General features: G+C 35.5%; 1 protein-coding gene across 2 annotated transcripts in view; it reads right to left on the bottom strand.

Annotated features, from left to right (window-relative positions):
* The window catches only part of LOC113057865 (ecto-NOX disulfide-thiol exchanger 2-like), a 194,728-nt gene extending 172,816 nt beyond the window's left edge, over nt 1-21,912 (bottom strand). The window contains exon 1 of one of the 2 annotated variants that reach the window (XM_026225420.1): nt 21,790-21,912. The gene's annotated coding sequence lies outside the window, so the exon portion shown is untranslated. The remainder of the gene's footprint in view (nt 1-21,789) is intronic. The other variant, XM_026225417.1, reaches the window with a different exon arrangement.
* Between the last annotated feature and the right edge of the window lie 2,619 nt (nt 21,913-24,531).

The raw sequence follows: 24,531 nt of genomic DNA, 5'->3' as shown, positions 1-24,531 counted from the left end.
GTACAGTTTAAAATTTTAACCATTACTTACAGAGCCTTGCATGATCAGGCTCCCTCTTATATCCAGGATATACTGCATGTATACACTTCTGGTCGCTCTTTGAGGTCTTCTGGTCAAGACCTTTTAACTGTTCCTAGAACACGTTTTAAAACAAGAGGTGACCGAGCTTTCTGTGTGGTGGCTCCAAGGCTCTGGAACTCCCTTCCATTAGCCTTGAGAGCTTTGGATTCAGTGGAAGCTTTTAAAAAAAGCCTTAAGACGCATCTTTTTAGACAAGCATTTAATTAGCAATATGGTTTTGTATGTTTTTGTGTATCTGTGTATATTTGTATGTTATGTGCATGAGTATATCTGTTAAGTGTATATTTTAATTTAATTTTGTGAAGCACTTTGTGACTTTTTTGTCTGTGAAAAGTGCTATAGAAATAAAGCTTACTTACTTACTTACTTACTGACGCTTTATAAAGAAAGCCTGCAGTATTCTTAGAACAGTTCTTTACAGATGAATGGGTCTGGACTAGTCAGAATCACCTGAATAATTTAACAAGATTTAAAAAATATAAAAAGATTTGGTGCACTAAATCGAGGGAATACGAGACATATTCTCACGACTGAAAAATGACATGCAAACTAACTAGGAGAGCCACATGACACACTCAGCCCCCTTCCTGTGGACTACTTTCTCCGGCTTTCACTGGAGATACTGAGACTCCAGACAACCTCTGTAGCACGCCGGGATCAGCGAGCTGAGTTTGCAGATTAGACCACCTGCCTCAACAATCCTGCCATCCTATTTATACCCCTGACAATAAATTACTGCTGGCAAGCCTTAGCCTGCACTCCAAAAGAGGCTGGCGCTACCTATGAGCCGTGAGAAAAAGACAAGCACTAATGGACGCAGTGGTGACCTTATTCTTTATTTCACTTTAAATGAGCAACAGCGTTTCCACAGAATGGGTACATGTGCCATGCACCTTTACAGAAAAGTGCAGCACGACTAAGACACTTTGAAGAAGGAGATCAGCTGTCAACAAACCAGAAATGCATTCTGCCGGGCTGACATCTTTTTATGAGTTTCGCTTTGTGCACACAAATGAAATCTTGGCTTGCTTTCTGTTGTTGAAACAGCTAAAAGTCTGACAAAGAGACAGCAGTGACAGGAAGCGCTGGAGGCAAGATATTTGTTGGTTTTAAGCTTCTGAAACCGGACATTATACTGGATATTAAATGTGGACCCAACACAGAAGCTGATTCCTTAAAGAGATGCAAAATGTATTGGTAGCATTTCATTTTTTTTTTAAATACTATTTAATTGGATTTAATAATCAATATTTGTTCTGCTCTGTGCATACAAATTATATTTTCTTGCATTCTGTTTAAATTAAATCACCTTCGCCATCTAATGCTCCCTAAAGTAAATCTTTAAAAAGTTAATTGAAAACCTTTAGCAAATCTGAAAAGGAGTATGCATTTTTAATACAGTGTTTTAATAGTCTATGATATCTACATTATTTTGTACCATGTTTTTATATTTATTGCTTTATTACTTTAGATTCTAAAAGTCAAATACTTTTTGTGGTCATTACATGAAAATAATTAACTTACCTGAGAGAATTTAAATATTGGGACGTCAACTCAAAATTAACAACCAAAAAAAGTCAAAAAATTAAATAGAAATGTAAAAGAATAACTGAATAGGAAGGTTATACTAAAATTGTGTATAAAACTGGACCCAACATGACAATCACAGTGCAAAATATGGTATTAATATTGGCCATTTTACCAAGTATATTTGTTTTTGCAGACACACAAATGATTCGCGAACCAATCTATGAACTCCCGATCTGACTCAAATGATTCATGCTCCGAACTCCGAAACTGACTCAAATGATTCGCGAACCCGCTACGAACTCCCGAACTGAATCAAATGATTCACGCTCCGAACTCCGAAACTGACTCAAATGATTCACGGTCCTAACTCCGAAACTGACTCAAATGATTCGCGATCCCGCTCCGAACTCCCGAACTGACTCAAATGATTCACGCTCTGAACTCCCGAACTGACTCAAATGATTCACGCTCTGAACTCCCAAACTGACTCAAATGATTCGCGATCCCGCTCCGAACTCCCGAACTGACTCAAATGATTCGCGATCCCGCTCCTAACTCCCGAACTGAATCAAATGATTCGCGATCCCCAAACTGACTCAAATGATTCCCGATCCCGCTCCGAGCTCCCGATCAGACTCTAATGATTCACGCTCCGAACTCCCGAACTGAATCAAATGATTCGCGATCCCCAAACTGACTCAAATGATTCGCGATCCCGCTCCGAGCTCCCGATCAGACTCAAATGACTCACGCTACGAACTGTCAAACTGACTCAAATGATTCAGACTTAAACAAATGATTGATGTCTTTCCGTTCTCTTGGCCAAATGAAAGAACATGTTGTGGAGGCACACATCAGTTTTTCTCTTGTCAAACGCTGCATGTCATTGTGAGTCACAAGAACAGCTGTTTTGGTCATCTGCTTGTGTAAAAGAGAGAACTATTCAGAGCATGTTACTAATACCTTACACTGTCCGGCTGGTTTTGCCCCTCTTGTTTTTGGCCTGATATCCTTAATGCCATTAAGCTTCTGTGACACCCACAAACACAGATTCATGTTCAGAATAGTTTGTCTAACACGGCTCAGACAGGGTCCTATGTCAATCTCAGTAAACAAAGCTGTTTGGCTCCTGACTGACATTTTTAATTGTAATCCTCTTGAACGTGAACTGCATTGAAAAAGCAATCAAACACGGTCTAATTGAAACGAGCCAAACATCTGAGACTGATGAAGCCTGTCGATTATTGATTACAGCAGAGCGGACAGAGCTTGTAGAAAATGGTAATTCGTTACCGATTACAAATTACATGACAAGAGCTGTAGCTAGTAATGTAATCCATTACAGTACACATTTTAGGTAAAGTAATCTGACTACTTTCTGATTACTTTTGACCTAACTTGTTATTAATAATAATAATAATAATAATAACAATAAAAATGCAAGTCTTCTTGACGTTGTTTTAAAACACAAAAATTCTTATTTTTCATAACGTAGACAGGGCAAGTGTGTATCTGAAGTCGTTGGTGTTTATTTAGTCTTTAAGTGATATCCTGTTAAAAATCTGTACACTAACATTAGATGAGGTGAAATAAACCATGCATACGAGTCGGTATTTTATTGATATGTGCTTATTAGTGAAAAATACATTTTTAAAAATGTAAAAATACATTTCCCTAATGACAGCAATCATTGTGATTAAAATTGAGCATAATATTAGTTTTTATAATTGTAATCATTATACAGCAAGATGAAAATATGATGAAAATTTCCAAGTTTCCACTGACTGAAACTAGAGACTAAAATTCTGAGACATTTAGTCGACTTAAACTAAAACACTGAATAATAGGAATAATTACAATAATTTATTATTGTGTAAACAATTTGTAATCATCTAACCATTAAAAAGTAACTGTAGTCTGATTACATGCATTTTTTTGTCCCTTTGCATGTCATCTAATCTATTTACAAACACTTAATTTTTGGAATATGATTATGTAATCCAGAATACATGTAATCCAATACTACAGAGACATCATCAAGACAACCTTCTTAGATGTGCCAAAATATAAAACTAAAAAAACTGATAAATGTGGGAAAAACGCAGGATGTTGTTTTGCAATTTAATGCATTGCTATGCAATTACATTTGATATTCTGGACTGTAAATATCGCTTGGGAAATATTTTATTATACACTAGGGGAAATGTCTCTGAAAGAAACTCCAAAATTCTCTCCTGTAGTAATTCATGTAATAACACTTGAGGTTATTCAACAGCCAACGTTCTTGAATAGTTCTTAGAAAAACTTATTTTTAGCTGGAGAGGAACCCGGAGGCTGGTAAACAATGACAGCATGCAATTAAACCGCTTGTTCTGTTCGGCAGAAACATTTTTTGTGTTAATAATAAAAAGTAGCATTACTTGTCATCGACAACTTTTATATAAATGACCTGCCAGAAAGCGTGACGCATACAGCAATGAAATGTGGTCAGAATGAGGGATTGTACGACACAGTGCATCGATTATCAACAGATTATTGGATAATACGTTTCTAATTTATGAGACAACGCAAATGAGCAATACCTCCAAACTTGAATAGACATTAGGGATATAATTTGTGCAGCATCTGTTGAAGAACATTAATAATGGCTATATTTAATACAATAGATAATTGAAGTCTCTGTGCATTTCCTTATAATACGGTTTTAATCAGCAATTTGCATGCCTGACACAGGACTTTATTCTTCAGCTCCAATTGGCTACAACACAAAACAGAGGTAAAGGTGGAGCATAATTAATGTTCTGTCTTCACTATAACACACAAACTCCCAATGCTGGCCTATATTACCACAAAAGAGCTGCTTTAGTGTCCACACATATAGTGGGCTAATCTCTGTGTGTGTGTGTGTGTGTGTGTGTTGATGGTATATCTGTTGGCAGCAGGAGTAATTATTCTGCATATTGTAATACTCTGTGCATAGATGTGTTGAAGAAAAAACTGAACTAGAGGACAGGGGCTTCCTGAAAAGCCTCACACTATTCAGCTTTATGAATGAATCCTGCAGCAAGAAGCAATTTACTATCGCTTCTCAACTCTTTGGATGTTTTAAAACACCATATAATGCAGATATGAGAAATTAACATCTATTATGAAAGGACAACTGGGTTTTTTATTCCTTCCCACCTGAACCAAAGGTCATATTTACCATGGAAACCCATTTCACCAGTGAATATATATATATAGCCCTATAAAAAATAATTACAATTGAATTCTGACTTTAGTTGTGGGTTTATATATTGCAATTTAGACATGCATAACATGCAATTGCAACTTTAGATCATGCAATTCTGACTTTATAAGTTTTTTCTAACAATTCTGAGAAAAAGTAATATTAATATAAACCTTCAGTTGCAAGAAAAAAGTCAGAATTGCAGGACATAAAATCACAGCTTTGAGAAATAAAGTCGGAATTGCGATATATAAACTTGATTTTTTTTTCCCCTCAGAATTGTGAGTTTTAAACTGAAGATAAAATACTATTTACTTACAATTCAGAGTTTATATCACATAATTCTGACTTTATAACTCAAGTTTATATCAAGTAATTCTGAGGAAAAGGTCAGAATTATGCATGATGTAAACTCGCAATTCTCAAAAAAAAAAAAAAAAAAGTTCATTTTTTAGTCAGGTGGCGGAAACAAGCTTTCATATTTTATCCCTGTATGCATTTAACACTTTACTTTCCCATTGGTTAGTCATTTCTTATTTGTACAGTAAAATTTTATCATGCAGTTGAACTCACTCGGTTTTTTCAAAAATCAAATTAAATTAAAATTAATCGAAATGTTACCTGAAATAAAACACGTAGCCTTCTCAACATGTTGCCTTTAAATATTTATCAATTATAAGTAAATATTTGAACCATTCTATTAGACAAACATTTATTAATTGATTAATAATTGCATTTTTCATGCCATTTTCATATTTAAAGCCATTTCAAGCTAAAACTCTCCCTGATATCAAGGTTATGGCCTCATATCATTACCAAGAGAATAACAACTCACAGACACATTAATTATTCAGTTTTGATTCAAACTAATACTTGATTCAAGTGAGAACGGGGAAATCCAATATGTTCAAGTTTTGGTGTTAATACATGTTTAAAGAAATATTTTCAATATAAATGCATCTTTAACACATAATGTTTTTTTATAGAATGCATTCATAATGTATTCAGAAAGCTTGCAAACACTTAATTTCTGTGGTAAGTGCACTTCATTAAATGCCACTGACACAGATGATACTCCTTTAATGAATGTAGCTGTCTGTCAGTCTGACAATGAATTTATTTCCCCAATCGCTCAAAATTATCATTTGAGCTTCATTAAAAATACATCAGCTAAAGTATGGTTAAGATTTCAATCAAGTACTGAATACTACACAGCAAAAACATCAGATTGGATAGGAAAGTTACAAGTGATGTTGGAAATGCAATTTCGGAAACTTTTTTTCTCAGTTTCAGGAAAAAACTATTCACAATTTACTAGTGTGAAGCAGTGAGAGTCTGCTGGGATATTACACTGTGAAAAACTTCCTGGAGCTTCAGCGCTGGTGCCTTTTATATGGATACTTCATAATGATCCAGAGGCAAGAAAAAAGAAACACTTCTCTTTGAAAATAAGCACTTGAGCAAATGAATCCCAAAGTTATGCACATGTGACTCAGGAGGGGAGAAAATGCACCGACAAACCAATTCTCTCAAGGAAATGCTAATTAATTAGCACTGAGGGCTGTAATGTAATGGGGTTCTATAGCCTGCTAACACATACGCCATGGATTTATTACAGGCAAAATAATGAGAAAGGCATGCATTTAAAGAGGCTCCAGGATTTTCATTTTTATGCAAGCATGTTAATGTATTGGGCTTGAAGAACTTGCATCAGAAAAAAAAGTCGATCATTTACGACTCAGGCCCTAATTACACTCTCATTAACATCAGACTGACATGAGACAATGCTAAGGTAAGATCTTAGCAGAGCAGCTAATCTTTTCCACACACGCCCGTGAAGCTACTGTGCAATCACTGTTAATTTATGTCAAGGATCAAATCTAAAGGTTCAGCATTGATTACTGTGTGTTGATTTACAAGGAACGGCTCCAGCCCTTCAATTTACCTTTAGTGTGCCTGTAGCAGGTTAAATGGACTACTACAGCCGCTGGAGTTAACCGTTTGCATACTGTGACTGTATATAAACTATACATTTAATAATAGACTGTAGTCAACAGCATATTTTAATGCAATGCAGATGGAAAAGAGACAGTGTGGGTTGAAAGCGCAGTAAGTTCAATATGTTGTGCTGTTTTAAATCTGCATGTTTTTCAGAGACATCCAAGTATATAAATAGATTAGTATATATGCATGCATATATATATATACACACACACACACACACACACGTTCAAAAGTTTGAGCTCAAAAAGTTTTGTAATGTTTATTAAAGAAGTTTCTTCTGCTCAATATGCATTTATTTGATCAGAAATAGAGTAAAAATAGTAATACCGTGAAATATTATTACAATTTTAAAAAATAGTTTTTTTATTTTAATGTGCTTTAAAATATAATTTATTTTTTGTGATGTAAACAGATTTTCAGCATCATTCCCAAAGTCTTCTGGGTCACATGATCTTCAGAAATCATTCCAGCATGCTGATTAATTATCAATAGCAGCTTAATATATTTTTTGGAACCTTTCGTATATTTTTAATTAGGAAGGTGGTTTTAATTTTGCACACAGTTTGCTTAGTTCACTGGCACTGTATAGATTCAAAATAAAATCTCCAGCAATGTTCTCAAGCCAAGTTTAAACAGCTGCCATAATAAAAATGGTCTGACAAGAACATTCTTCCTGACCCGGGAACATACGGCCTGCAGAAAATAGCTAAATTACTTTTGCAGGGCTTTTAACCCAAGCCATTTAATCCCAGAAAGTTTAGGGAGTCATTGTGGAGAGAAGAGCAAAATGAGACGTCTCTAAATCACTGCAATCCCCCGTCCCTCAGCTCTGATCCCAGCCCTCGGAGACAACAGCACCAGCCGTACGAGGCCATTACAGATGACCACACATGCATCCAATAAATCCTCACATATGGGTGAGGGGAGAATACATTTAAAACGGGTCAGACTAACAGATTTTGCATAAGTAATAAGAGTCTGTGGATATGCAAGAGCAATATTTTTTGCCAAATTGACCTGCTTCTTTCAATCAAGGATTGAAGAGTGAAAATCAAAATACTGTTTAGTAAAAAACTAACTTGATGCCGCTTTGGAGAGTGATTTGCAGGGAGGGTGGGATCTTATGTTTTCAAAGCTAGCTTGCTATTGCTAGCCTCTATGAAATCGCCTACTCTACCTTAGTCTACTCTACTCTACTCTACCTTGTCGATGACAAAAAAATAATAATAATAATTGTCACAATTCAATCATCTTCACGTTGTTACGAACTTAAATGATGCTACATTTAGGGCCCTATGAATTCTGCAATGCGGAAAACACCGATGGAATAATTAATTGCATAACGCGGAATGTCACAGAATTTGTCACATTTTGAATAAATAAATTACAAATAGGTGGGTACATTAAAATCAAATGGCGATATGAATATGTCTTTGAATATTAAGTTAAAAAAAAAAAAAAAAAAAAAATATATATATATATATATATATATATATGTATTTATTTATTGGTAAACAAAGTGCCACACAGCAGAGATTTACTCTTAGAATTAAGATATATGTATATATATTCCACTTGATTACTAGAAAATTAAAGTACATAAAAAATAATTTCTGAAATAACGGAGACATTTTATAGCGTCATATTATTTGTAACAAAAATGTTTTGATTAAAATTTGATAGAACCATTGAAACATTGAAACAACGGAATTTGGTACAAATTAAACAGAATAAAAAGTTTTAAAAGGTATTTCATAGGGCCATTCTTTTTGTTGTTATTGTTAAACTTTTAATATACTGCTGTTAACACGTACAAGTTCATTATTTCAATTAATTAGACTTGCTTTTTGATAACATGACAAATTTAATTCAACCATTAAAATGGAGACCAGAAAATTGAATAATGGGAAAACATGGAATCCAAAAAAAAAAAAAAAAAAAAAAAAATCACAAAACTTCAGAAGACAGGATTATGCATTTTTTTTAGTCAGCTTAATAACTGTGATCACTGAAATCTATCATTGAATGAAAAAGATCTATGTGATTCTATATATATAATATATATATTTGTTTTATTGTTCTCACTTCACATGAACACTGGGCTGAGAACAGTCCCCTGTGAATGTGTTAATGAAGCCAGCTGTTCTGTCTGCAGGGGCTAAAGATAACCTCCTATCTGTCTACATGTGATTTCCAGGTGTTTTGAAGAGCACTGGGCTTCAGAAGCTCAGCTGAAAGATGTTTTGTTCCACATCACGTGACAAGACGTTAAAAGAAGCAGGTCCGAGGGAGAAAACCAGGTGTTTGTCATCATAGTTGCTTCGTGTCACTGCATTCAGAATTCATCACCAAAATAATGGACTGGATCCCTCCGTGACTTATATTCACATTGATTTACTGTCCATGAGAAATATGTGTTGTTTATGGGTGGGGGAGCTCGGACAGCCTCTCAATCATGTTGGGAGCAGGCTGCTAATTCAATTTTTCGAACTGAAATGAACTCTGCGGGCTGATGTCGGCGTGTCTTAAACCGAACAAAACTTATTTTACAGGGCAATGATCAGCTGACAGCTTTAAAGCTTAAAAAAATACAATACATATATTAATTATGGAGCACATGCTCATATAACTCATAATCAAACTTTGTTACAAAGTAAGAAATGGTAATAATGGCACCTGTGTGAATACAGAAACCCCACAGAGCTCGGACTCTTTCATTTGGCTTTCCTTATAAATAAACCAATGTCTAGCTGAAATCCCTAAACCTCAGTCGGGGAATCGTATGGTTTCAGCACTCTGCCTCTACATTTCCACAAGCTGGTGTGTCGACCTTTATCTCTAAAGCTTGCTGGATAACTCGGATAACTTCTCAGTTTTTCACCGTGATCTGAACCACTGGAGGCACACACTGTTCTTCCACCCAACATCGCAAGACTGATCCCAAACAACCTTCTGAGAAAAACAACCTTCTGAGAAAAAAAAAAAAAACACAGCTTTGGAGAAACATGAGGATCGATAAAGGAGGGCAGGATTTTCAATTTGGGATGAACTGGTACTTTAAGAAATTAGACTCATGATGGAACAAAACAATGCTAGTCTGGGACATACTACTCACCTCACATACTTCAAAAACACACACAGAAACGCTACTTTTTCACATGCTACGTATATAATAGAGAAGTATGCAATTTCAGACACAGTGCTCTTGATTAATCATTGATAAAAGGAGCAGAGCAGGAACACAACAAGGGGTTTGAACTGTACTTGGCTAGATGTTGACTCTGAATTGGAAACAGTACTTGGGCAACAAATGATGGCTTTTCACAAGTCACAAGAACACAGACAAGAACGCAAACTGAAAAATGGCTCATGTGTTTATACGGTTCAATAAATGGACAGTAAATCCTATTTTGGATAATAAAAATAACTTCTGAGAGAGTAATATCCAGGTTTATTTGATGGGGACAAACATATCAAAAATACATAAATGTACAACGTGCCAGAATTAGCCAGAAAGCTATTTTACATCCACAGTCCCTGGACTGATGGTAAATTTGTCACCCTAAAAATATAAAATAATAATCTATACATAATGCATGCATGCTCTAAACAACATTTAAATTTATGCTATACCAAATTTTTTTTTACTTTATCCCAAACCAATAAATAAATAATAAACCGCAGTTTAACCTACAGTAGACATATGATAATCCATGTTTTTTTTTCAGTGAACAGGAGTTTTGTTTTTTTGTGTTCGTTTGTCGTGCCAAGCCACCAGAACTGAACCAAACTGAAAACCATGAAAAAAAAAAAAAGTCTGATTTCAAAATGGTTTTCAAATAATTAATAATGAATTCGTAAGATTTTCAAATTATATCTAATTTACGATGATTGCTAAAATATGCATTTTTTTTTTAAATTCAGGTCAGTCGAGACATTCATTTCAAAGTATGAAGATATAGGCCTGTGATTCAAATGACATTGTTCAAAATAGCAAAGGCACCCACACGTCGCATCTGTGTATCTGTGTGAACTTCTCCTTCAGGGTTTGACAGAATGAGTCTTTTACTATTGCTATATTTATATCTCTCCAGAGATCGACAACAGTCACTTTCCTCAGTCCCATTTCACGCAATAGAAAAGTTTATCTATGTTCAAGTTGAAGAGGCTCTGAAAGGCATTTCAGAAGAGCGTACACCGACTGACTGGAGCATGACGCTGAGCCATTAAAGCACAATGCAGGATAAACGTCTTTATCTGCACACAAACATATTTCCACAGTGCCAATACAAACAAATCAGAACGACTTGTGTGCAAAGACATCTGCATCGGCGGAGAGATGTATGCAGATTGCCATTTCATGCACACAACGCTTATTATTTCAAGTCTGTGGCATTGTGCCTTAAAAAAAATAAATAAAAAAGGTTGTGATGTTCATCCAATCTCATCAAGCATGAACTTTGTGACTTATTCGGACATCTATTGAAAGTTTCATGAGTATGAGACAAATTGCACGATTCAATTCCGGCCGAGGATGAATTTCGTGAAGTGAATATAATGGTGCTACCTGACCGCTCGTGTTTCCAGGAGCCGTGGCTTAAAGAGCAGTGGGATAGCCATCGCTCTGTTGCTCAATCACACCGCCTCTGCAATAAACACTGGGAGGCCAATTATAGCATTGAGACGACAGGAGGGGATTCTCTGAGACCCTGATGAGGATTATTGCAGCTGAAAACCCATAAATGATCAGGCCCTCTTCAGGGAGAGATAAAAACCAGGCCACCAAAAATGTAGATGAGTTTGTTTCTTCATCAGATTTGGAGAAATGTAGCATTGCATCACATGCTCACCGATGGATGCTTCGGAATGAATGGGTGCCGTCAGAATGAGAGTCCAAACAGATGTCAAAAACATCATGTAATCTACAGAAGTCCAGTCCATCAGTTAACTTCTGGTGAAGTTGTGTTTCGGGCTAAAATACAAGTCCTCTTTCTAGAATATCTCACATGAATCAGGAGACATTTGGTGGATTTTCACTGGAGGAAGCGTTATTTTAGATTGTGGACTCTTGTTTTTTATGTCAAAATGTTGTAATGATGGATTTGTTTCTTTAAAACATGCAGCTTTTGTCTTCTCCAGATGTTTAGCGATTGACTGGAGCATTGTGAAGTACTTATGATGTTTTTATCAGCCGTTTGGACTTATTCTGACGGCACCCATTCACTGCACAGCATCCATTGCTAAGAAAGTGATGTCATCTTTCAGATTTTTTTAGAGGGGGGGGAATAAAGTTGTAAGTGTCTTGGTAACACAACTGTTTTTACACAACCTTGTCATTTTTACAAGAGTAATTCAATTGAAACTTTTCTTAAAAATGGTATAAAAGTGATATGAAACAAAGGCTAAGCCTGTTCTGATGGGCACATGAAGACTACCAAAAGCCCTATTGATTGGTGACGCTGACATCAATTCCCATCTACATCTCTCTTATTTTCTAAGTGCCCTTGAGGGTCAGCAATCTATGGAGACGAGAGACACTACTGGCCCTTCTACAAGATGAACAAATAAAACACCAGGCGAGAGAGAAAACAAATGTCTGCTAAATGGTGCTATTGTTTCGACATTATAGCGGTGTCTGGAAAGGACAGCATGTGTGGCCCGAGGCTTTCAAAACACGTTTCACTGAGGTCAGGGTGTGATGTTTTCACCCGTCAGGAACAGTGAACGCAATATCACAGCAACTCAACACAATCACTAAAAACCCACGATAAACCCTGAGGAATTAAACCTGGTAAATAGAATTAAAACACCTTGCTTGGGAACTGTGTAAGATCTATTATTTCCCAATAAAATCCAGCAGTAACATTTATTATAAAAGCATCACTCTAAGCACTGCTCACAAGAGTTAGGGATTTGAACAAACCTCTAACCCTATTCAATTTGGGCATGTAACTCTTCTTGCACAAACATGAATGAGATCTCGAATCAAGCAGCTTGTTGAGGAGATATGGGTGATATGTCCTATATTTTACTGATTTAAAATAACATTTCACCCAAAAATGATCATTTGCTGAAAGTGTACTCGTAATCAGGACATCCATGATGTAGATGAGGATTTGGAGAAATATAGCAGTGCATCACTTGCTCAGCATCTGCTCCTCTGTAGTGAATGGGTGCCGTCAAAATGAGAGTTTAAACAGCTGATGAAAACATCACAATAATCCACAAGTAATACACACCACTCCATTCGTTTAGAGCTGTTTTGGACTGTTTTTACTCGTAAAAGATGTTTGATCTGTGCATACTTCTCTCCTGATTCAGACCAGATGACTTTTCAATGGAGCAAGCATTATATGGACTCATATTTTGTCCAATGGTGTGAAGTTAAAACATATATATATATACTTTATTTTACCTTCATAAGAAGTCCATAAGATGTCCCACTTTGGCAAAGCCCCGCTGTCCTCTAACAACATTTAAAAGATCAACAGTTTATATTATTCAAAAAAAGTGCATGTCTCAAGCTAGAGGAAGAAACCCTCTCATGGCACTGCTTTCATATGGATGAGATTAAGGCATTCGAAATCCCTCGGCTCTGACACTCACTGGATGTAATGGAAGTGACGTCGAAACCATCATGGGAGGAAAACGCAGCTTTAAAAAGAGGACAGGTCTGCGGGGGAAATACTTCTTAAAATCCTCCAACCACGTTATGTTCTGCAGTAAGGATCCTCACCACATTATTCCACACACTGATTTTATTTTTATTTTTATTTCGTCTGCTTGCACGGTCATACTCTTGAACCAAGGCCAGAAATACTCTGTGCAAGCGTACAAATGCAAATGCTTGGCCAACGCATTCATGTGACATCTTGTCATGCATACTAATGGGAGTTAGTGCGTAAAGTACATTTCAGGCCAATAGTGCATCATCTTCTTCTCTCGATTAATTAAGCTTATTTACCCGCTGTGTATTTATCCTGAAAACATTTCATATAATCGGTGATATCTTGCATTGGTTTTCTCTTAAATGGATTTTTATGCCTAGTGATGTGATATATACCCCCACTGAAAAACGTCAACATCATTTAGATTTTTTTTATTTTGGAGTTAATATACTTCTTGAGTTACAGGCATGCAAACTTTGGATAAAAAAAAAAAAAAAAATCTTGAAAAGTGCTTTATCCCCTTTTTGAACGGTCACCTTTGGCACAATGCAACACAGATTGATAAAGTCAACAGATTTTACTTATAGACTTACCAATCTAGGTGTATTAATAACATTATGTTGCTGCCATCTTTCTAAAGTAATTTTTACCATCCTGTACAAACAAAAGTGGATTAATCCATAAATATACATCTGTGACATTCAATATTCTGACTCTTTTCTTCATTTATGTGTTTCTTTTGCCAGATAGAAACACATAAATGGGGGCTTAGTTGACATGGAATGACCCGGTAATAAATTGCTGAAATTTACTCTCTGCTTTATCCAGTAACAATGAAAGATCAAAAGCATCAGACTGAATTTCTTGCATTACTTGTAGCAGTAATAGGGTTTCATCAGGCATCAGCACTTCCACTGGAAAGCACACTTTGTCAATATCTCCTAGTTAGCTTTTCAACATTTTTCTCAAACTCTTCTTTGCACTTTGGCAGCGGTAATGTATCAAAAAAAGAAACTTTAGAAGAGGAAGAAACATTCATCATAAAACTAGGCCAATTCCAGTCTCACTTTAAAAATGTGTAATATCTAGTTTGCTCTAAATGAAAGGCGTAGCATGATATCAGCTCACAGCTGGGATAAATCCTTAAAAATGCAACACTGCGCAGATCAGTTGATTTAAATAGTCTTGATTACACATAGACACTATGCATAATTTAATCAGACCGGCAGCATAAATCTTCAACAGTACTGAACAAACTGTAATGTTTTCAATTGCAATTAGCGATCCCCACTTGAAAACACAAATGCATGGACTAAGTGAGTTTTGAAGCAACACAAACTCAACATCTGCGAGCTCTATACCATTTCACAAATATTAGAAATGACAGCGCCAGCATTTACTTTAACCAGTCTAAAAGGGGCAATCCAGGATCAGGCCAAAACAAACAGAGTAGAAGCAGAATCTCGGTAGATTCATTGTGTTTAAAGAGTTTAAAGAGCCACACAGATGGGAAATCAAAAATTACCTGTATTACAGTGTATGGTGAGTACTGCGTGATTTTCAAAGCGTTTGGTCATAAAAGAGGGTTCATTACCAACTTTATTTAGACCAACAAGCATCTCCGAATCACAACGCGAAGTATGATTATGAAGTTATGTGTTTGTTTTCTCCCGAGCGTCGCACTAGCACTATAATTTAACCCTCTGGAGTCGATTTAACATGGATACGCGTTATGAGTCATTTTCCCCTGATAACCCCAAAAAGAACTTAAATTACACTTTCAGTTTTAATCGTACAGATAAGAGCAATACATCAATCGAATCGGTAAATTGTCTATTTTTTTTGGGATACAGACGTAACTTTGTGAACTTATAAAATAAAGACAACAAACAAGGTGTGCTGTCTGCAGCCTTTGTCTGCGCTGATCTTCATTTACAAACACATAATTAAAATGAAGTGTGACTCCGTGAATACTCAACGAAGAGACATGAGAGAGATATCTATAGAAAGCTTGATGTCTACTTTATCACAGAATATCTGTTTTCGGTTTTAAAGTAATCCATATGAAAACAACGCGATGTCTGTTTTTCACGTCTCCCTTCGTTATATTTAATGTGACCACGTCTCCGCGCTGAACGCGTTATTCAGATTCAAACTGAAGCGCGCGGCTGGAATACACACACACAGAAGAAAAAGCAGCGAGACTGTTCAAGTTTTTTATTTTACAGTTTGCTTCGCGGTGAGAGGAATAAGACATAATTCACCCCAAAAAGATGCTAACACATTGTTTACCGTGAAGTAGTGTGTGGAACAACCAATCAAACCTGACTATGTTAGTTGATCAATCAGAACACAGTATGCTACCGAAAGGTGGGGTTTAAGGAAACTGAATCTTTTGAACAGCTTCGCACGAACCGTTTGGGGATCTCTGAGAATTGAGGTAATTTTAAAATGATATTTTGACAAAATGACAATGTTTTTTAACCTTGGATGGATTTAAACCTAATGTACAGGACTTATAAATAGTGATAGGAAGCTTAGAATTTTCATCTTACTGTCTCTTTAATTAGTTGAACGTCTCGTCTCAGAGATCAGTTTCATCTCAAAAAACCTCTGCTTTCATTAAAGGGGTCTCATGATGTTGCTAAAAATAATATTATTTTGTGTATTTGGTGTAAAGCAATGCGGTTCAAAAAACACATTATTTTCCATAAACTTTACATTATTGTTGGTCCTCTATGCCCTGCCTTTCTGAAATGCATACATTTTTACAAACCTCATCGATCTGAAAAGCGAGGTGTGCTCTGATTGGCCAGCTATCCAGTGCATTGTGATTGGGTGAATATTTCAAGCGTGTGACGGAAATGTTACGCCCCTCATCATACTGTGATGACGTGTGTCCCAGCACGACGAGACAAAACAATAAAACACCATTACAAACGAGGCATTTGTTGCATCCAGTGGGGACATAATTACTTTATGATTATAATGACTTATACGTATTGTGCCTCGTAAACATAATGTCTGCATTTGGAGAAATGACAAACAACAAGAGCTACTCTACACTGCTTAAAACTCATGTTTGAATCATCTGTGGCAAATTCTTTAAATATGAAAATGTACTTACAGACTGTGAGTCAGAAGTGTCAGACTGTCCTCGTAAGCTGGAACTGCGCCACTTTACAGAAACAGACATCGGCATTGTAGGCTACTCTCAAAGGAAACAGTCCTCATCCTCTGCAAAGTGCGCTGAACGAAACCATGCATCGTTGCTCTGAGATGCACAAATGTTCTCCTCTTACTTTGGAGCCATTGGCGAAACAGAAAAAAAAAATACAAATAAATTGTCATTGCAATGCAACTCACTCAATATTAAGCGCCTGGGGTTGGCAATTTTTATTACATATAAGTGCAATACATCATTTGAAATTGTTAAGTGTCTACTTTTACATGTGTACAGAAATGGCCAAAACTTTTGGCAGTAACAAATTTCATAAAAGCTTGTTTTGCAACACTTGCTGCTTAAGTATTTGTAGATTATTTTTTCATATACCGAAAAACAATGATAAGCCTATCATAAGTTTTAAAGGCTATTATTGTCAAAAAATATATAATATATTGTACGACATATTGAGTGAGTTGACCCTTGTTCTTCATAACCTCTGCAATTGGCTCTGGCATGCTGGATATTAGCCTCTGGGTCAAATCCTGATTGATGGCGATCCAGTCTTGCTTTATTAGTTCTCGGTGTTGAGCACAATTTGTGGGCTTCTGCTTGTCCACTCGCCTTATGAGGACTGACCACAGGTTCTCTTTGGGATTGAGATCCGCGGAGTTGCCTGGCCACAAATCCAAAATTTAAATGTAATGATCTTCGAGTAACTTCATCACTCTTTCTTTGTGACATGGTGCTCCATCATGCTGGAAAATGCACGGATCAACACCAAACTGCTCATGGGTCGTTGGAAGAAGTGGCTCTTGCGGGACGTTTTGATGCCTTTCTTTATTTATGGCAGTGTTTTTGGGAAGAATTATGAGAGAGCACACTCCCCTGGTTGTAAAGCAACCGCACACATGATTGGTCTCCGGATGCTTCACTCTTAGCACAACACAGGACTCATGGAAGCGTTCACCTTCTCTTGTCTGAACAATACACTTTCCAGATGTCCCAAACAGCCGGAAGGGAGCTTCATCAGAGAAAATAACTTTGCACCAGTCTTCTGCTCTCCTTGCTGCACACTCTGGGACGTCCCGAAGACTCAAACCTCTCTAATTGAAGTTCTCGATGATCCGGTAAATGCTCATTTTCAGGTGCAATATTCTGACATTTTGATGGAAAGCAATGATGACTGCACATGTTTCTTTGGAGGTAGCCATTGCTAACAAGAACACAATGATTTTGGAAGTGATTCTTCCCTCCTTTTATAGCAATAGTCAATATCACGTTCATGAAAAATATCATACAAAGTTTTCTTGCACTATTATTATTATTTTTTTTACATGCACTAGACAGACAAATTACTTTTTAGCATCTCTTGCAGGATGGCCACATTTTTAAGACACTGTAAAGGTAAAAGAAATTCAACTTTTTAAAATGCACCTTGGGATTCTGTACTATTTACAGAATTAAAGCATCGGACAGCATTTTATGAATTCATCACTGCAGCTATCAACAGCAAACCAAACTTCAATTAAAAGAAGTAAAGCAGGTCCACTGAACAGTTACTTCTTGAAATGTCATTTGCTTTTTTTTTTGCATATGCTGTATTTTTGTTCATGTCTTCTCTCCATCAGACAATTATTTTGAGACTCTTCAAAGTAGTTTTTCAGGCATGCAAGCTGTTTTAAGACTTGATTTTCTTAAGTTTTTGTACCTTCATTCAATATTTGCACAAAATATTTACATTTAGCTTCAGAAGTGTGCTACTGGACAGTAGTTTTAGATTTGTAATACTGTCTGTGGTTAAATCTAATAAACATGTTTGATCTAAATGGTTGTGGATCATTAATTTAAAAAAAAGTACTTTTTCTGCTTGAAATGACATCTTTTTTATGTCAAAAGCCACTTTTTCCGTATTTTGTTTCTAATTAAATACTTGTATGTCTATATCTATACCTTAAATGTACTTACTTTACTTATCTGAATTCAAATAAACATTATATGACTTAATCTCAAATTTAAAAAAATTTTTAAGTTCAAATGCAAAACTTTTTTTGTTGTTTTGCAATCTAAATAAATGATAAATGCATGCTTTCGTGCTGCTATCAAAGTCCTGAAAATATCCCGACAACTCATTAGTGATTCCATCCAGCAATCAAGTCTATTCGGTCTTAAAATGTTAAATTAAACTGTCAAAAATATTCCCATGCAAGAGCTTTTTCAATGAAACGAGGAACAGCAAATTCATGCAATGAATGAATGAAGTGACAGGAAGCTTTTAGTATTAAACACACACACACCTTCCACTCAGTGACCAGCTACGGTTCATTGATTACCTTATCACAGGAATGTCAAAGAGAAACGCTCGCTCATTTCTATTTGTGTGCAGAGAGAGAGGAGTCAGCTTTGTCACGGTGCATTTCTGCTTGAAAGGATATTCAAATGACACCTGCTATCTCTCAACGACAAATCAATACAACATAAACCAACAAAACAAACACAAGTGCTAATGGACGCTCTGCCCTTGACTTCACACTACAAACTTTGAGTTGTGTGAATGTGTTTCATTGTTTAATGGGATACCATGAGAAATGCACCTATTCTTTCAAATCTAGAGCCCTATGAAATTTCCCAAATAGAGCCCAAATTCAGTTTTATTTGAACTATCTCCACCCTCCTCCAAGCACTTTTAGCTTAGCATAGCATAGAGCATTGAATCGGATTAGACCGTTAGCATCTCGTTTAAAAATGATGAAAGAGTTTTTTTGAGTGGCGGTTTTCTAGGCCGATATTGCTAGGAACTATACTCTCAATCCGGCGTAATAATCAAGGAACTTTACTGCTGTACCATGAGTGAAACAGGCACAGTTATATTGAAAATAGTCCCTGCTAGGTAACTTCCAAAAAGCCTATTTTCAGATCTAATCAGATTCAATGATCAATGCTAAGCTAAAAGTGATATTTCCAGACCTTGAGAATGACTGAATGGATTCGAAAACGGTAAAACTCAACTATTTAACTCTAGGGGACTCTAGGGAAAAACAAAAAAAAAAAAAAGTGTAGTGTTCCTTTAAGAACAGCAATTTGAGCTCTACAAGAACAGATTCAAGCTTTGCACAAAAATGAGAGCCGCGAACAGACCGCTAGTGCTACGATTTCAAAGCATCAGTCAGAGGAATACAACACCCCACTGATAAAGCTTACATGATCACAAATCCATCTCAGACCAGGAGAAACACAACATGAAGGACTGAAGAGATGTTGAGATAAAACACAAAGCATCACCTGCCTTACAAACTGGGGGGAATAAAGGTTCACACAAATATGCAAAATGCAGAAATGCCATTTTCTGTCTAATAATGGTGCATGAAACTCAAATAAAGCGGTCAATATTACTTGCTTAAAAGATCAGTTAAATCAATGTTTCATTCCTTCAGTTGATTACCACAAAAAATCAAATACATACAGATTAAGTATTAATTAAATTGAATGAAACAATTAAAATGGAATCCTACATTTGATAAAACTTTGCTGTTAAAATGTGTAAATTTCATGATTTCGATTAATTGCACATGCTTTTTAATTAATAAAACTGAATTGAACCATTAAAACGGAGTACACAAAAATGTTAACGCAAAGGGAAAAAAATGGAATCCAGAAAAAAATAAAACAGGAACGCTAGAATCTGGAAATAAATAAATGTATCACCTGAAAACAAGACACACTGAACAGCATATCAAGTTCAATTTGCACAATAATATGCAATAATATGCATTAAAAAACAAACAAACAGCTGTGCACAATATTAGAATGATCTCCCGGCTGAGCACTTCTGAGTCTAAACAAAACAAACATTTATAAGTTTACAAGTCTCTCATCATCTTATTGCATGTGGCTATGCATTTCTCTTGTTGCTAGGATACAAAGCTTTACATGTGATTCACTACACGTGTGTGTTATTGGAAAACCTATAATACACGGCAGAACACAGAGAAAAACAACAAGACAGGGAACCATTCAATTATTGCTCCACCAAGAGCCCATTTCTACGAGCACACCTGCTGTGAATATTAAGATGATCTTACAGCAACAGTTTAAACTGTGAACTGTGAACATTCACCCAAATATTAGTGCTTAACTGTCGGCAGCCATACCACACTATTCAACAAATTATTCAGAATTACTTTCCCCTTGGAAAATTTAAATACCTGAACTTAAAAAAAAATTAAACATTTAGAAAAAAAGTACAAATAAAATTAATGATGCTAATAATATTAAGACCTAAAAACCAATACATTTCCCAATATAGCGAGTAAAATCATTGCATATTCTGTGATGGTTTCTATTGTTTTTATGGAAGTTTATTTTAACTGCATGTGTGCCAGTTCAGTTTGCTAGTCATGATTTAACTCACGTTTATGTAACGTTATATTACTGAATACAGAGTGCAAATAAAAATGATTAATTATTTAATAACGATTACTAAAGAAATACTAATAAACCTCATGTGTGGACGGTTTCATAAAAAGTCATTTATTAAAACAAATAATATTCCGTGTTGATAAAAAGCAACCACTTCGCTCATCGGTTCTCAGCACATTACGAATCAAACACCTGTCACTGTTTCTGAAAGAATCATTCGCGAACGAGTCGTTTCACGGATTTCAAGGGTTCACTAAAAAGATCCGATTCAAATGAACAACTCGTTTCACGAATCATTTACATCGCTACTCATCAGGAAAGTGACGTAACAAACGTTTAGCATGCAACACTGTTATCATTCATGTAACCGCATTTCACACCAGTAACTATAATAAGTGTTCTTATATAAAATATGAATGAATATGATATCTATTTCATGTAATATTTTAATAAGAGTGACTGATAACCCAAAGTTACAATTAAAAAGCATTTTGAAGTTGAATAATGTTTTTTATCTTGATTTAATTTTTTTTAAGATAACGTTTAAACTGCCAAGAAACATTAAGATACGGTCACAAAAGTATGAGAAATAATAAAGACTGTACACATTATGACAACGCGACACATGTTAAAGTGTTTAAATGCGCAGTGCATGAGAAGCATCTCTGTGCATGTGAGTTGATATGCGCGCTCACCTCAGATGAAGAGAGAACATGAACGCGCTCCAGCCTCCAGACTGTGCTGGGTTTGTCCGGTGCACGGTGATGCTCCAGCGGGACACCCGAAGAGCCAGAGAGCAGAATCACTGCTGTCAGAGCCGGAGAGGAGGTAAACACCGGGCATTATGGGATTTTGGAGGAGCAACGTGCTTCTATGCACGCGGGGAAGCACACAGCGACATCTACAGGGGGCAATGATGTTTGAGGTTGACACTAGTGTTTTTATTTTGTCATGAGACTATGGTCACACCATTGTATTCTGTGTATAGGAGGGTGTTGTGTTGTGTTGGTGTTCCACAAAGACAATAAACATTTGGTGAAAATAGCATAGATTAAAAAAATGAATAAAATATACTTTAATTAAGTTCAATCTAACAAGAAATAAAAGTCTTGTACACTAGTGTACTCTGAGAAACCCAGTATTGATAATTAGACAAGTGCTGAATCAGTTTTCTTTGTGTGCTGTTTCCTAATGAAACACTTTCGTCCTTGATTAAGGCTTCCTTTGACAAATCACTTCTGAGTTTGATTGATCTATAATTAGACGTCTGATACAGTCTATTGTCAGCTGAGCATCAATGATTTTGTGTAATTGTACAAAAATGCATATAAGATTGCAATTATTATGATCAAAGATCTCTTTAACCTGGAGGGAAAGAAGATTCAAACTTACACTGAAGGTTTCTCCGAGTATCTGTTCCGTTCAATCAGAGTCATGTGATAAAACCAAAACCAATCATTTTCATTTAATTGAACTTGATGTGCTAAAATAACAACAAAAATATTTACAATTATAAATAATAATAATAAACACAAATTGATATTAACTGGACTGGAGTGGTGTGGATTATTGTGATGTTTTTATCAGCTGTTTAGACTCTCATTCTGACGGCACCCATTCACTACAGAGCATCCATTGATGAGACACTGATGCAATGCTATATTTCTCCAAATCTGATGAAGAAACAAACTCATCAACATCTACTATTTCTTTAACAGACAACATTTTAGCATGAAGGCACAACTGAGGACAGTTTCAGATTGTCTTCCATAATAAAAGAGAAAAGCTATTACCTGCAGCAGCAGCACAACACAATGATTACCTCTTCGGCTGTTGGTTATATTCCAGACTGTATCTGTAGTTTCACGGTTCCATTAGTAGATTCATTACAAGAACAAGAAGAAGTTATTATATTTTGATACATTATTTGTATGTATAACATGCAATGATGAACCATGAATGAATATTAGTAAGGTCAATTTTTATTTCAAGTGATTGCACATGATCAGTGAGGTATTCCTACATAAACACAGCTTATTCTGATAGTCTTTGCTGCTGTGACCATAAACCATAAACATAATGAATCTAATGTAGCTCTGAAATAGAGCACAAGGCCAACGAGAAAAAGCTCTGCACGTCTTCAACAGATCACACCCGCGTGATTTATTGCTCTCCTGTGATCCTTATTCCTTTAGCTGCTGCAAAACAGTACATAAATCCCACTGTTTTATTCTCCATCGTGAGCTTTTAAGGCTGAAAATAAGTTTTTATACTTTAATGCATTCTCTCTTTGACCACAGCTCCCACATCAAAGATGATAATCTACAAGAACAATAGTTTTCTTCTATGAGCAGATATTCTGCAGAAGAACGCTTTTATGCTTTGTGACGTGTCTTTTAACCCACAACTGAGGTTTCTCTGAGATTTGCGGTGTAAAAGCACAAGGCTAGAGAGACAGATTGAATAAAGCAATAGGAGGAATGGGAAATATGGAAGCACAAAGACTCACACAAACTATTATCCTCATTTGTCAGACAAACTCCACGGACAGTACTGCACTGGGCGGCTGGACTATTCACGAACAGCAGACCATTAATCTTCAAACCAATTCAGACGACTCAGTATCATTAAAAACTAGGAGCATAAAATAATTATTTTTCTATTTTTTTCTATTATTTTCTTTTCTATTCTATATTTAAGTATACAGTATACATTCTTTTTAAATTTTATTCTTATATTTTTATTGTTTATTTTTATTTCCTTCGTTCATAGCTATATTTATGTATATTATTTATTTTTTGTGTTTTATTCTTTAATAATTGCACTGTCCATGGAGCAGACCTGACTCACATTTCACTGCTGGTTATATATGCTCTATATAATTGTGTATGTGACGAATAAAAATCTTGAATCTTGTGTCTTGAAATGTATGCAAATTTCATGAATTTTACATTTTATGGCACCAGAAAAAATATAAAAATGATTAATAAAAAAATTATAATAATAATAAAAACATAATATTTATATTTTTTATTATTTATATTATATATATATATATATATATATATATATATATATATATATATATATATATATATATATATATATTATTATTATTATTATTATTTTTTTTTTTTTTTTTTTTACATAATTAAATCAAAGATGCATTTACAGTGATTCAGAAGCAAAGTTGTGTAAGGTGTTAAAACTAAAAAAAAAATTTTTTGCACCATTACCAAATAGTTTTCGTATTTGCCCCTACATAAATCTAACAAAACATTTATAATCATCATTTTCGATTTTCGACATTGCTTCCAAAGCAACGGAACTTATGGTGATCGGTGAAACAGAGCATTTCATAAATTCCAAATAATATTAAAATGTGTTTAACCAGAACACAATATCAGAATAACAGAAAATAAATGTTTACGGTGCAC

The sequence above is a fragment of the Carassius auratus genome, chromosome 39 (assembly GCF_003368295.1).
Source record: "Carassius auratus strain Wakin chromosome 39, ASM336829v1, whole genome shotgun sequence".
In the NCBI taxonomy this organism is placed as follows: Eukaryota; Metazoa; Chordata; class Actinopteri; order Cypriniformes; family Cyprinidae; genus Carassius; species Carassius auratus.
The sequence above is the reverse complement of the archived record's forward strand: the minus strand, read 5'-3'. Positions and strand labels throughout refer to the sequence as shown.